We start from the raw sequence: 8,484 nt of genomic DNA on the forward strand, positions 1-8,484 counted from the left end.
ATAAATTGAATAAAGATTTATTTTTACAAGACACTCTTTATTAAAATAGTTTATTGAGGAACATACAGATGTGGGTGTATTAAATAAAAAGCAACATGCATGCAATAGGTTAATAATAAATAATGTTTGAATCAGTCCACATATTTACTCACTGAAAGGTCTAGCAATATCCAATCAAACTCTCAACTCGTCTGATCATTGTTTCACTGAACAATTTCACATTTGCAGAAAGTTTTCTGAATGTCACTGTGTTAGGAACCTTGGATTCCATGTGAAATACAGTGTCGGGTTTTCTGGGTGTTTAACCAATGCTTTTAAAGTTTGTACAACATTGCTGCAACCTTTCTATTGTTGTAGAAATGTTCACACAATGTTTTAATAATGGATATTCTTTTTAGTCTCTGACCCTTGAGTGAGTAAGATAAGGACATTGTGAAGCCGACCTCTATTTCAGCGGGTGTTTTTAGAACATTGAACACCATTTCATAAGACACACAAGTACACAACTTTTGGAAATTGACAAAGTGAAGATCTTGTCTACACTAGTTGTCAAGGTCTCAAGGGTTTTCATGCAAAAAAAAACCTCTAAATGCATTGACAATGAAGTTTAAACATATTATCTTTAGTCTTCTTATTTCATCAGGAATAGTACAAAATCAAACCTTTACTAATAATGTTCTATGATGAATAGGTAAAAAGAGTTGATTAGAAATTTTACCATAAGAATTCAAATCAAGTTCTAAATAAGGTCTGAGGAAGAAATAGTGAATGACATAAAACTGAATAAAACATTCAAGCAAAAGCCTAATTAGCATAAATCAAGCTACAAGTCAGGACTTAATTCAGACAGAATTTGAGTACCACATTACTGTGTAAAACACAGATGGAATTTGATAAAGGAACTGTAAAACTTTAGCACAATCCAAAAACTTTTATCTGCACCCATGCACCTGCATACAATGAATAAACATACATCCAAATTTAACTATGCTGCTTATCAGAGAAGAAACACTGCAGGTGTGTTTTCATTTCAAACTGGGTCTAGTCTAAGTCTCTAGAAAAGTCTTTAGTCTTCTGGCTCACGCTGTTACAGTCTGAGACAGTCAGCAGAAAAAATACAAATTTAAAACAAGAGCTTCTAGGACTGAAAAGAGCCTCATATGTGACATTGGGCCTAACATGTCCAGACTTGACTTCATTCCACATAGAGGCCACTGTCTTTAAGTGCTGTGTCATTTTAGAGCCCAAAGAAAAGCACAGGAACAGATACTGGTGGTGGAAATAAATCGTTCTTACCTTTAAAACTACAGAATAATCCAAAGGTATAGATGAGCATTTACAAGATCCATAGGATGTGATTGAAATAAGTGTATAAGAGGACCTGTTGCTCACAGAATCTTAATGATGAATGTAAGTTTATGATCAATAAATGTATTTAGATTTGGTTGCTCTTTCTATATCTATATAGTATGTAGAGATCTTAGTTGTTTATTGTTTATTTTCTATGATCAGAGTTAAGGAACAGAAGCAGATTCCAGTTCTGAAACACACAAAAACAAACTATAAAACATGAGCAAGACCCTGTATATCATTTCTAGAAACATACATGCAACACAATTTTGACAAAAGCTAGACAAGTACTAGCAATGAAAGAGAAATGCAATGCTCATTCAATTACAGCATAGCTTCTGTGCGCATGATTAACGTGAAGAACCAGGGCTAAGGGGAAAAGTAGTTTTGTGCTGCTTTTGGCGTGACCTGACATTACAAGATAAATCTGATTTCTTCCGACAGTTATTAAAATGTGTCTTACAGCAGTCTGTAAGTGTCTAATGATAACTTCTAGGAAACAGACTGAGGTTTGCACTGTTCTGTTTCTGCACTTTAGATTCTCTGGAAGGAATTGTAAAGGTAGTTTTAATGAATATCTAGACACCGCATGGTAGAAGATGATTAAGATAAAACACCTTATTAATTGAACATATATTGGATCTATAACTGAATAAATAGTAAGTGGAAACCTTTACATTTATTAAACATGTATAATGACAGGACAATGAATTATAGAAATTAGACCAGTTCCCTTTAGGGAGTGAAACAGTATGTCTATTTTATTATTATGGTGCTTTTGTTTTCAGCATTGTAGACCGTACACATCTCAGGCGTGTATACATGGTGGATACATGGAGTAGAGCTCAGACTAGCCAGGCAAAAATATAATACATTACGTTAGAGCACAGTGACAGGTTTATGTGTCATGTCAGTTTCAACATGAGTTAGTTTATCACCTTCAGCGGGGTCAGCGGTAATTAAATCTGTGTGTATGTGTTTATGAAGACAACAGAGGTGGGGCATAAATGTGACAATGACTGTGTGCACACAGAAAGATAGCCCAAAGGTACATAACCATGGTCGGCTGGTAATCTGATATGCTTTTACCACGCTCTCGGGGTGAGTGATTGATTCGACAAACTGCAAAACATTCACTGGCTTTGTTCCAACCTGATAGCAAAACTGTTACACACACACACACACACACACACACACACACACACACACACACACACAGCCCTAGCAACAGCCTCACACTGCTGGAGTCTTCATAAATGAATCCTCATTGCAGGAGAGTAAAGGAACAGCACTAGGCCCACCTGCTGGAGAAACAGAGTGCACACCGGTTTCCCTGCCTGGAGCAAGAGAAATAATGAAAACATTTTAAGCACCAAATGTCTTGTGATGTTTTTTGTTTAACAGCATCATCAAGACTGTAGTATAACTACCCAGCATCCATCACATCCTAAGCCCATTCATGGACTGCAGCATTATAGCTCTTGACTCTTAAACTTAAATCTCTTCTTATCCTGAGTCTCATGACTTGACTGGGTCATGTTTATATACACTGCAAACAAAAGGCTTTCTGAAAGTGTTGTTTTGGACAGTTAGATGTAAAATGCTGCCTGATCAGGAAAAATATGAACTTGACACAAGTCCTTAGACTGTTTTTTAGACTAGACTTAATGCATTTTGCACATTATAACAAACAACTTAAATAACTTAGTCTTTCTTCAAACCTTTATTTAGCATTATTTTACTAATGTGTGTGAGAATGTGTCAGGTACTGACTGCACCTGTTTGCATGGGGAGCCAGTGCCCCAAAACAGAAGTAAATTATCTAGTACTCTATTACTCAACACTCAACAAGAATATCACCTCACCAAGACAGAAAGTGTATAAGCACATAATCTGACCCCAATGATGATGATGATAATGCTTTTTTATTAATGTCAATTAAACAGCACATGGATCTGTACTGACTTTAAGGTGACTAACTGCTATATAAAACACTAATTGTGGGCAATCAAATAGAGAATTTGGGAGTGTTGGGAATAATTAGGTTTTGCTGGGCGTAAATAATTGCAGCCTATGCTAATGCAAATTGCAGCAATGAGGATTCATCAGGGCATAATTACTGCAATTACGTTATCCAAAGAGGCGCAAGTATTCACTGAAAGCTTAACAAATCACACTCCCGCAATTGTTTACTTCAAAACAAATCTTCATATCCGTGAACACAGGCCCGGTGTTTCAGACCTGTTCGAAAAGCCCTGAGTCTGTGGGCTAGAGAACAAGGGCTTACTCATATTTTCACTGAATCAGTTACTGAATCACTGAAGCAGCAGAGTGAGCTGTTCCTGTGGAGAATTCAAATTTGTCACAATGAACATTTCTGTATGTGTTGATATTTGTCCATGTAGGGAAAATACATGTCTGTGTAAATGTATTATTTGTTCATTAGTAAATATAATATAATATAGGATATTAGGATATTATAAGGATAGGAACACATACATTTAGGTGTTTCCTCTGCATTTTAAGAAAAATAAGATAAGATATACCTTTATTCGTCCCACAGTGGGGAAATTTCTTTGTTAAAGAAAATTATTTTGAGGAAAAGAGGGAAAAAACACTTTGTAAATATTTTCTATCTACAGTATATTCTGAAACAACATTTGTTTGTTTTGTTCCATTAGACAAGTAGAACATCTCTTTAAATTTTTGGAAAAAGGTAGTGTTCCTTAAGGAACAAAACAATACAACCAAAGTATGATGTTTTTTTTAAAACAATAGCATGTTTCTTCTGAGGGCACTACTCGTGTTTTTTATATAAACACCTCGGTTTAATACATCCTTTCCTTGTGATTGGTAAATGTCAGGACTGCAAAACAAAATCTTAACCCTTAAATAACCTACTGTACAATTGATAGGATTGTATCTCCTGTCAGTTGTAAATTACTCTGGATATTATTTTACATTTACAATTTTACAATTTACAATTATTAATTTACAATTATTTACATCGACTATATATATAGTACATTATGATGCACTCTTGAGGTTTCTCCTCAAACCAAGTTACACAGAGACAGAGGAACACTGTGTGTGTGTGTGTGTGTGTGTGTGTGTGTGTGTGTGTGTGTGTGTGTGTGTGTGTGTGTGTGTTAACTAAATGACTGCAGGGCAAAGCATCTGAAATCCACAGTGTTTGTCTTTCCTTTCATGGTGAGTGCAAATGGGTAGGTGCTGTGAGAGATGGATGGAGAAACAAAAGAAGTCGAAAGGAGCAGTGAGGAGCAGGGAGTATCAGCTTGTCAGGGGGTTGCTGAGCGTGAGTGACCGTGGCAGATGCATTAGTGCAGACATCTCACTCTGGCTCTGACTGAACCCATTGAATGAAAGTGTGCCTTCTAGGTGAAGAATGCAAGTGAAAGCTGTCTGTGTCCTGCTATACCAACAGAGCTACATTTACCACTCTTGCTTACTTAGTCACTCATACACACACACACACACACACACACACACACACACACACACACACACACACACACACACACACACACACACACACACACACACACACACATAAATGTACAAACTAAGAAAAGTGTGTATGCTGTTACAGTAAGGCTTAAAATCCTTTAAATAGAGTTATTATACCCTTCTCAGTGATACTTTCAGGAAGAATATTTTCAGTAAAATGATGCAATTTGAAGCTCTTTTCATCTATTCTGCATTTCAAAATCAGACCCGATTTTGTACTTATCCACAGACCAAGTCAAGGTTTTCTAAACAAACTCTAGTGCTGTTCCATTGCGATGTAAAAGCCAGTTGACTCTGAATGAACACATTAGTTAATTGAATGCTTTTTCTCGATATGTCTGTAAGTTTACTGTAATGATTTATAATCCATGATCTGGTTGCTCCAATAAGGGTATGAGATCTTTTTTGAGTCTGGTGTTTCTCCCTATGCTGTATCAGAGAGCCAGAAACCTATATCCATAAATTCTGTGAAGGGACGCCTATGCAAATAACTCTGAATTTAATCATTCACTTATCCATTAAACATAAATATTTATGTTATATAAATCGCGTAATACTTAATATGATACTCAAATACAATGTATGGTATACTGAGATGTCCAGCTTAAAGAATGTGTCATCCGGCTACAATATATATTTATGTAAGTACCTGCTATGACATTGTTATTGTCCCTGTTCAACACTCTGCCTATGTGGCCAATGCAGAACACTGCAGCCGTGTAGTTTTCCTCTACGAGATCCAGAAGAGAAAAGAGTTCTGCTGGCAGGGGGTTGCCTCTGTTCTTCCCCCGAGTGCAATAAAGGCTGATTAGAGTTAAGGCAGTCAGGCAGACCCCCGTCTCTCTGCCAGCTGCTGCATCACGCTGGAGCTTGTCATCTGTGAAATGAAGTTCAGATGGACAGATAGATGCCTGCTGAAAAGGGCACTACAGAGGAGGGTTGAGCGTCGGACAAGAGGAGAGAGGAATAAGAGACAAGAAGAAGAGAGGGGGGGTCGACAAAAAGACAAGCTGCGATACGTTTGACCTTGAGACGAATCGTGTCTTTCCCACAGTCTGCATGAATCACTGTCAGAGAGGATGTGGGAGGTCAATGAGAGAGCCTCTGTCTCCTGCTTGCTCCCTCTTACTGTTCCTGTTTCTTGTTTTACCTCTTTGTATCAACTTTTGCCCTCCATGGTAGGGGGACAATTTTACTCTAACAACCTTAATTAACCCACATCTCCTCCTGAGCTGAAAATCTGATCCCCTACTGGAAGTTAAACGGCGTACATGTTTGGAAGGAGGACCGTGATGTTCCTGTGACCTGGCCATCAATTATACAGCATTGCTTCTGTTTAACTTCGAGTCACTTTAGATCAACTTCAGATTTTAAGTCATGAAGCTATTAAACTTTAAAGCAGAAACGTGAACTTTATATCAAAGTATGTCTTCTGATTAGGTTTGTGTGAGCAATTAAGCATCAACATGTGACCATGTGACCATATACTGATGTAGGGTGAGGAGGCCTGGGGTGCAGACAGCATTCCAATTCATTTTAAAGTTAATGATGTATTCCAGGCAAATATAGATCTTCTAATTTAAACCATATGTTCATGAAGATGTTTTGTGCAGAGGAGCTATGTCATGCTGAAACAGGTTGGGTCTAGTAGTTCAAGTGAGGGGAAAATGTAACGCTACCACATTTAAAGAAATCCTGTACAATGCCTCTAATTTTGTGGTAACAGTTTGTGGAAGAACAGTTTTGTGTCACTTATGATCTATTGTATTCAATGTGACTGTAAATCGATAAAAAGTGTTCACATTTGTAAAAATATTGTAATAATTTCCAAAATGCTGTGGTATAAAAGGAATAAAACACTTCTGGATGTGCTGTTACGGAGGTTATAATGAATGTACTTATTTTATTACAGCATGCCCTGTTTTTTATTCCTCATAGTGTTTAAACAGTATGTTGAAGATGCTCATAGGTTTATCCACGCAATACAAAGTCTGACAAAAAAAAATTGAAAGGTCTTGTTTGTAATGGTCATCTGCTTTTTTTCTATTTAATACAATAAAATAATCACTTTCTCCTTTCTCTCTTTAACACTAATCGAAACAGACAGATTAAAGGAAGCAGTTTTTTTGTCTCCGGCTCTGTTCCCACTGAAGCCTTGCACTGTGAGATGAAAGATGGTAACTTGTGACACCCACATGCCAGATGGGCTGGTGTCAGGTATGTTCCAGGATTGATCTGAGCATTAAAATGAAGAGAAATGATGGGCAGGATCTGCTCCTGTAATATTTCAGCGTCTCACCGTGATTGATCTCCTGCTCACACTGTAATACTGCATGGCTTGTGTCATTTATCTACATGATTCACTGAAATCTACCAGTTTCATTTCCAAAATCGTCAATTTTTTATGTTGCTATGCCATGCACTCTTTCATTTGCCATGCACTCGTACTGATCATTATGTATACAGTTGAAGACCGAATATAAATCATGCATTTGCATATCCTAGAGCTGCACTCAGAAATCTTAATGATACCTGATAAATAAATAGTTTACCAAATCTGATCTAATCTTCTTCATTCAAGCGTGTTTTTCAAGATCGGCCCATAAACAAGCATCCATGCAGCTGTGAGTCAAAGCCTGGCTGTCTATCATCAGAGTGTGAGTGTGTATTCCAGATCTATAGGTTTCTTCCATAAAATAAAAGCTCTTGCCTGAGGACAAGCAGTGCTCCCTGCAGCATCGCCTGTGGGCACACACGTGAGTTACAAAAACGCAGACAAAAATGCAAGCACACACAGAAAAGAACTCATACATGAATAAACTTTAAATGTCTAACAGTAACCGTGGTTTTCACAGGTGTAGTGAGGGTTTCAGTGGAACATCCTCAGGTGTGTTCAATTTTAAAATCCAAATAAATTGACACACTTTTGACTTTCCCAATAGGTTGAATGTTGGTGGTCCACATCCCCTGAGGTTTACAGCTTTTCCCACCTAAAACCATGTGTCAGAAAACTCTGAAAAGGTCAGTGTGACTTCTGATTTGCAGTAAACAACCAGCACCCCGCTGAAGGTCTTGGAGAGAAGTTTCTGAATGGTACAGAGGAAAGAAGGAGATAGTGGGTGTAAACATTTTTGACAAATAGAAAAGGGAAAGATTTTTATAAGAATTAACTGGGAAGAAAGTGTTATTTTATACGGATAGAATAATACATGATTTTTGTACTGTGATAGAAAATTATTCGAAAAGCAATGAACAAACACGTAATAAACAAAGAGTTTTCCATCAGAGCATTACGACCCCACGGATGATTATTTGTCCATAAGAGCTCAAACCAAAGTGTTTTATTTCTTTTATACCACAACAATTTCTGCTCACATACTCAACCATACACATTATGACCTGAAATGCTTTTTTTTGAAAGTCTGTAACATAACAAAATAAAATAAATATAGAAAAAGAACATCACATTAACAAGAATATAGTTACAGTATCTCACTCAAGTGAGTGCACCACTCACATTTCAGCAACCATTTTAGTGAATCTTCTCAGGGGCCAATACTATAGAAATATAACTTGGATATATATATTACAGTAGTCAATGTGCAG

Source organism: Silurus meridionalis, chromosome 10, assembly GCF_014805685.1.
Source record: "Silurus meridionalis isolate SWU-2019-XX chromosome 10, ASM1480568v1, whole genome shotgun sequence".
NCBI lineage: Eukaryota > Metazoa > Chordata > Actinopteri > Siluriformes > Siluridae > Silurus > Silurus meridionalis.